Below are 8104 nucleotides of genomic sequence, written 5' to 3'. Positions count from 1 at the left end.
TTAATCAGGCAGAAGGTACAAATATCTGATAGCACGTGTCAACGGAATCAAGAACAGCTTCTTCCCAACTGTTATCAGACTTGTGAGTGGATCCTTCATATATTAGAGTTGATCTTTCTCTGCACTTTCTCTGTGATTGTAACACTGTATTCTGTATTCTATTCCATTACCCTGATGTACGTGCGTGAGGTATAATTTGTCTGGATAGCCAAAAGCAATACTTTTCACTGTATCTCAGTACATGACCATATCAAATCAAGAATTTACTATCCTTCATTAACTGCTCTCACATCCCCTGTCTTGTTACTGACTTACCAAATTCCTCCTGCTCCTATAATCCTTTTGGAATCACTTTATTTTGATCTGTCTCTCTGTTGTCTTCCAGCCAAATTGAATCACTTCCCATTTCCCCACATTGAATTCCATTTGCTGTTTGTGCACTCATTTCATCACTCTTCCCATGTCCTTTTGAGGTTTGGCACTGTCCTTCTCGAGCATCTGTAGCTCAGTTGGCTGGACAGCTGATTGACTCACAACTTTGGACTGCAAGAGGAAACTGGTGCACCTGGAGGAAACTCACGCAGTCACTGGCAGAATGTGCAAACTCCACACAGCCAGCTGCTTGACAGTGGGATGGAACATTCTTTTGCACTAAAAAGACTGTAGATTTTCACTTACTTCTTCATTATTCTGCTTGTGTAACTAAGGTTTTGTACTTCAGTACTTCGTACCCAAGATAGTCTGGTGTGCTTATACTGTATAATTTTCACTGCAATCTTGTACCTCTAAATTTAAATCTAAAGTGTGACTGGTGATCGCATGCAGGCCTCTGTGGATTTCAGTAATGCTAACGTTGGGCTAAAGATGTAACCATGCAGAAACACCTCCATGCACCTAAATAAGTACACTATGGTTCAATCAGTTGGTGCTGATGTCGCCATGGTGCCCCAGTTCCCACAATTCCATTGGGCTGACAAAGGCCCTATTTCTGATAATGTCCTAATTGCACCATGGGAAAATCCTTTTGCCAACACACAGTTCCTCAACATGATATGAATCACAGCTTTTATGCATTTTTCTCAGCTTTCAGCCAGCAAGACTTTCTCGTCCTTCAATTTTGATCAAAAAACCAATGTTGCCTTCATTGGTGGCGGTGATTCTGAATTAGTACAATGGATGTCAGGGTTGGTCCGTGATATAACACCAATATGGCTGCCACCTCATGGGACAGGCCCAAATTCATTATGGAGCAGAGAGGCCAGAAGGGCAAGAGCTAACTGACCCTCATGTCTGTTTTAACTCTTTCTCCTGCAGGTTAAACATGATCTATCATTTTGAACTCACACACCCAAGGGAAAATATCCTTGTCATTAGCCTTATCCATGCCCCTCAGATTTTATACCCCTCTATAATGTCAACCTTCAGCCTCCTACTTTCCAGTGAACAAACTCCCAAGCCATCCAGCCTCTCGTTACAACACAGACCCTCCATTACTGGCAACATCCAGGTAAATCTCTTCAGAACTCAGTTCAATTCAATTTTAAAAAATCTTTGTGGGGATGTGGGCGTCGCTGACTGGGCCAGCATTGAATGTCCGTCCCTAAATGCCCTTTCGGAAGGTGGTGGTGAGCTGCTTTCTTGAACTGCTGTCATTCACTTGCTGTAGGTTGACTCACAATACCATTAGGGAGGGAATTCAGGATTTTGACTGAAAGATATAGAAGGAATGGCAGTATATTTCAGTATACTCCAAAGTATATGCTGCCCTATTCCTTCTGGATGGAACTGGCCGTGGATTTGGAAGGTATTGTCTAAGGATCTTTGATGAATTTCTGCACTGCAGCTTGTAGATGGTATTCACTGCTGCTAATGAGTGTTGGTGGTGGAGAGAAAAGATCCTTGTGGATGTGGTGCTAATCAATCGGGGGCTACTTTGTCTTTTGTATATTGTTGGAGCTGCACCCAACCAGGCAAGTGGGGAGTATTCCAACTCACTCGTGATTTGTGTTTTGTAGATGACGGACAGGCTTTGTGGAGTCAGGAGGTGAACTCCTCACTGCAGCATTCCTAACCTCTGACCTGCGCTTCTACCCACTGTGTTTGTTTGGTGAGTCTAGTTGAGTTGCTGGTTATTGATAACCCTGCAAATCAGTGAGGGTAACATTATTGAATGTCAAGGGGTGGTGGTTAGACTGTCCATTATTGAAGATGGTCATAGCATGGCATTTGTGTGGCATAAATATTACTTGCCACTTCTCAGCCCAAGCCTGGATATTGTCCAGATTTTTCCATTTGATAATGGACTGCTTCTGTATTTGTGGAGTCGTGAATAGTGAATACAACATTGGGAGACATGGGATTGAGGGTGATTTAACGGTTTGGATTAGAAATTGGCTAGCTGAAAGAAGACAGAGGGTGGTGGTTGATGGGAAACATTCATCCTGGAGTTCAGTTACTAGTACGGTACTGCAAAGATCTGTTTTCGGTCCACTGCAGTTTGTCATTTTTATAAATCACCTGGATGAGGGCAGAGAACGATGGGTTAGTAAATTTATGGATGACAACTCAGGTCAGTAGAGTTGTGGATCATGACAAAAGATATTGTGAGTTACAGAGGGACATGGATACGTTGCAGAGCTGGGCCAGGAAGTAGCAAATCGACTTTAATGCAGAAAAGTGTGAGGTGATTCATTTTGGAAGGAGTAACAGGAATGCAGAGTACTGGGCTAATGGTAACATTCTTGGTCGTGTAAATGAGCAGAGAGACCTCAGTGTCCAGGTACATAGATCCTTGAAAGTTGCCACCCAGGATGATAAGGTTGTTAAGAGGCATATGGTGTGTTAGCTTTTATTGGTAGGTTGAGTTTCAGAACCATGAGGTAATGCTGCACCTGTACAAACCTTTGCTGTGGCTGCACTTAGAATATTCCATACCGTTCTGGTCAGGGCATTATAGGAAGGATGTGGAAGCTTTTGAACAGGTTCAGAGAAGATTTACGGGCATGTTGCCCAGTCTGGAGGGAGGATCTCACAAAGAAAGGCTGAGGGATTTGAGGCTGTTTTCCTTTGAGAGAAAAAGGTTAAGGGGTGAATTAATTGAGACACGTAAGATGATCAGAGGGTTAAATAGGTTGGACAGTGGGAGCCTTTTTCCTCAGATGGCAACGGCGAGCATGAGGGTACACAGCTTTAAATTGAGTGGTGATAGATGTAGAACAGATGTCAGAGATAGTTTCTTTACTCAGAGAGTAGTAGGGGCATGGAAAGCCCTACCTGCAACAATAGCATACTCACCAACGTTAAAGGCATTTAAATGGCCACTGGATGTGTATATAGATGAGAATGGAATAATTTCGGTTAGATGGGTTTCAGATTGTTTCATGGGTTGGCACAACATCGAGGGCCGAGGGGCCTGTACTGAGCTGTAATGTTCTATGTTCTAATATTCCATGTTCTATGACTGTCAAAATGGTATAGGCCATCTTACATGTTGACCATGGAGCAATTCCACAATTTTGCAAGGCCCAGGTCGCCATTAATCTGGGTAATGAGCCAAGAACTGGGAAGATCAATAAAGACCATCCAGGGAACTTGGAAACAATGCGTAAACATTTTTTCCAAGGTTGGCGGCGTACAAATTAGGAAGGAATAATCCATATAAATGGCATCCATCGACTTACCTCGATCCACCATCTTTGTCAACGCTTTAAAAATGAGCTTTTCCAAGCATGAAGTACCCTCATGAATCCATGCTGACTCCCTCCAATTAGCTGAATCCGTTGAGGTGATTTGTTGCCCTATCCTTGATGATAGGTTCTAACAACTTCCCCATCGCAGTTATCAGGCTGACTCATCTGTAATTCCTTGGTTTCCCTTCTCAAAGAGTGAGCAAATTCATGACCGAGATGTGCAACTCCTGACTATAGGGAATTCTGAAAAATGATGTTCAGTGGCTCAGCAAAATGTTCTCCTCCCTGCTTTAACGCCCATTGATGGAAGTTTTCAGGTCCTGGGATTTGTCACTCTTCAGTTCCATTCATTTCATAGAACATAATACAGTCTCTCCAGTGTGGAAACAGGCCTTTTGGTTCAACAAGTCCACATCGACTCTCCAAAAAGTAACCCACCCAGACCCATTCCCCTGCCCTTTTATTCTGCATTTACCCCTGATTAATGCACAGAAGGTAAACATCACTGAATATTATGGGCAATTTAGTGTGGCCAATTCACTTAACCTGGCTATTTTTGGATTGTGGAAGGGAACCAGACCACCCAGACATGGGGGAAGAATATGCAAACTGGATACAAGCAGTTGCCCGAGGCTGGAATCAAACCCAGGTGCCCAGCGCTGTGAGGATGCAGTGCTAATCACTGAACCATCACGCTGCACCATTTATGTATTATTGATAATTGACTTTTGCTGATTTTATTTAGATATTGGCCTGATCCTCAGTTAGTTTCTATGGAACTTCCAGCAAACTACCTCCTTGTCTGCTCTCAATACTGAAACGTGCTAATCGTTCAGCATGTCTGCTATTTCAACACTATCATTGACAATATCCCCACTCTCAGCCTTCAGTGAGGACCAGCATTAATCTAAGCAGCTGCTTTCCCTTTCTATAACCAGAAAATCATTTCTTACTGTTTTTACATTCCGTAATTGTTTCCTTTCATCATCCTTTTTTAGCTGATCTCATAAGCTGTTTTGTGGCCTCCCATGTTGATCCTTGTCTTTGTCTCTTGCTGTGGAATGTGTGATGGTTCTATGTATTTTCTTTCATTTTATGCTGCTCCTGACATCTTTGGATCTAGAAAGGTTAGTGCACTGCAGAAATAATGCAACTGTTGCTAAACAGGTGAATAGTGAATGGAGATATTCTTTCTAAATATTCATTGCAATTCTCCCACTGTTGTCTTTTGTTTAGTATTTGCTATGCACAATATTTATCTTTGAAAGATGTTACCATTCTGCATGTTGTTTTAAATCACTTGCACCAGGATGTTGCCTCGGCTGGAACTTATCAGTTATAAGAGAAATTGGGTATAGTGTTGTTGTTTTTGTTTAGTCGAGGAGATTGAGAGGATATGATCGGAATGAATAAAACTGTAAGTAGAAAGAAGCCTTTCCCCTTGATGGCGGGATCAAGGAGCAGGGGCGTAGACTTAAGGTAAGGGGCAAAGTTTACAGAGGAGAGGTGAGGAAAAGACATTTTCACATTGAGGTTAGATGGAATTTATAAGGATGTTATCAACACTGGACGGCTTGAGAATTAAGGAGAGGCAGGTTCCGAGTCATAGGGAGAGGCAGGTTCAGAGCTTGGAAGCACGGGATCTTTTTCTCTGGAACGTTGGATGCTGAGGGGTGACACTACAGAGTTTCATAAACACATGAGGGTCATGGATAAGTTGAATAGGCAAGGCCCTTTCCCCAGAGTAAGAGGTGTTAAAGCTAGAGGGTATAGGTTTAAGGTGAGACTGGAAAGATTTAAAAGAGACCCAATGGTTAACTTTTTCAAACAAAGGGTGGTGCGTGTATGGAATGATCTACCAGAGGAAGTGGTGGAAGCTGATACAGTTACAACATTTTAAAGGCATATGGATTGGTATATGTATAGGAGGGGTTTAGAGGGATATGGGTTAATTGCTGCAAAACAGGCCTAGATTATTTTAAGATATCTGGTCTTCATGAACGAGTTGGACCGAAGGGTCTGTTTCTGTGCTGTAGAGTTCCATTACTCCATGCAAAGGAAACTGATGATGTGGCACCCCAATTCAAAATGGGAGAGAGGGAAAAACAGGTAACTATTGGTCAGTTAGCTTAACATACCTCATTGGGAATATGATGAAGTCTATTATAAAAGATGAAACACGAGTATTTTGAAACATGTTTTACAATCGGAGTGAGCATTGCGTCATGAAAGGGAAATGATACCTGAAAATGGAGTGCAGTTCTTTGAGGAAACAACAAACAGGGTAGAGGAAGTGGAACAGCTAGTTGTAATGTTTTGGAATTTCAATGAGGTGTCACACATAGAAATCATTGCAGGATAGAAATCATTAGCACTGGGTGGAGAACATGCCCAGGGATAGAGGACTTGCTAACTAATAGGAAGCTGAGTTTTACAGAGGGAAAACTATAGAATGATGACTCATTCAAGACACAAATGTTGACAGTATGTCTTAGTGATGTGAATGACAGAAATGAATGTTCTATCATTTACACGTAGGTGGGAATGCAAAGGATAAGGGTGGCCCACAGTTTTACAGACAGGGGAAGGAAGTTGGAAACAAATCTTGACTGACAAAATATAAAATGGGAAACTGGGAGGTTGCACATTTAGTCAGGAAGAATAGATTAGATTAGATTACTTAGTGTGGAAACAGTCCCTTCGGCCCAACAAGTCCACACCGCCCCGCCGAAGCGCAACCCACCCATACCCCTACATCTGCCCCTTACCTACACTACGGGCAATTTAGGATAGCCAATTCACCTGACCTGCACATTTTTGGACTGTGGGAGGAAACCGGAGCACCCGGAGTAAACCCACGCAGACACGGGGAGAATGTGCAAACTCCACACAGTCAGTCGCCTGAGGCGGGAATTCAACCCGGGTCTCTGGCGCTGTGAGGCAGCAGTGCTAACCACTGTGCCACCGTGCCGCCCAATAAGAGAGCTGAAAATTATTTACAATGGCAAAGGATCAGACAAATCTTTAGGAGAGAGAAATTCGTGGGTCTTAGTGCATGAATCCCAAAAAAAAAAGGTCTTGTAGAGTCACAGAGATGTACAGCATGCAAATAGACCCTTCAGTCCAACTCGTCTGGTCCAACCAGATATCCTAAATTCGCAGAAAGTGAGGGCTGCAGATGTTGGAGATCAGAGTTCAAATGTGTGGCTCTGGAAAAGCACAGAAGGCCTAGCAGAATCTGAGAAGCAGGAGAATTGACATCTTGGAAATAACCCCTTCATTATTCTTGACAATGTCATTACTAACATGGGCAGCATGGTGGCTTAGTGGTTAGTACTGTTGCCTCATAGCGCCAGTGACCTAGGTTCAATTCCAGCTTTGGGTGACTGTCTGTGTGGAGTTTGCACATTTTCCTCGTGTCTGCGTGGGTTTCCTCCAGCTGTTCCAGTTTCCTCTCTCAATCCAAAGATGTTCAGGTCGGGTGAACTAGCCATTCGAAATTGCCTATAGTGTTCGGTGCATTAGTCAGAGGGAAATGGGTCTGGGTGGATTACTCTTTGGAGGGTAGGTGTGGACCTGTTGGTCCACACTATAGGGAATATATCTATTTATAATGATAAACAGAAAAATCTAACCTGAAATTTACATGTTGATGTATCCTATCACAGTCAGATTTCTTTCAAGTCCCCACCATGATGAAATGAAATTCACAACCCGAGTAGCAAACATTTCAATGCAGCTTAGAAGGCATCCGATCCAGATGTATCAACACTTGGTATGGCAACTGCTCTGTTCAAGACCACAAGAAATCACAGAGTTGTGAACACAGCCAAGCCTGTCATCCAAACCAGCCTTCCTTTGAGCTGTGGGAAAGCAGCCAACATCATCAAACACCACTCCAACACTGGTAATACTCTCTTCCACCCTCTTCCATCAGGCAAAAGATACAACATCTTGAAAACACGGACCAACAGTTTCGAGAACATCTTCTTCCCTGTTCTTATCAGGACCTCTTGTATATTCGAGTTGATCTTTCTCTGCCATCCTCTGTAGCTGTAACTCGATATTCTGCTTTCAGTATAATTACCCTGATGTACTTACGTAAGGAATGATTTATTTGGATAGCAAGCAAAGCAACACTGTCACTGCATCTCGGTGCATGTAACAATACTAAATCAAATAAATTCCAATCCGCTGTAGTAGAATATTAAGTGGTCTGAACTTCAAATATTTTCAAGCAAGCGATTGATATGTTTTATCAAGCTAAAAAGACTAAGGAATGTCAGGAGAATGCTGGGAATAGGGCCTTGATTTGGATAGTCATTAATATTAGGAGGTGAAGTAGGTGTGTAGGACCGATTGGCCTAACCCTACTCGTACATTCTATGTCTCTATGTTTGATTGGGATGCCTCCG

Source organism: Chiloscyllium punctatum, chromosome 34 (assembly GCF_047496795.1).
Source record: "Chiloscyllium punctatum isolate Juve2018m chromosome 34, sChiPun1.3, whole genome shotgun sequence".
NCBI lineage: Eukaryota > Metazoa > Chordata > Chondrichthyes > Orectolobiformes > Hemiscylliidae > Chiloscyllium > Chiloscyllium punctatum.
Note: the sequence above shows the minus strand (reverse complement) of the source record.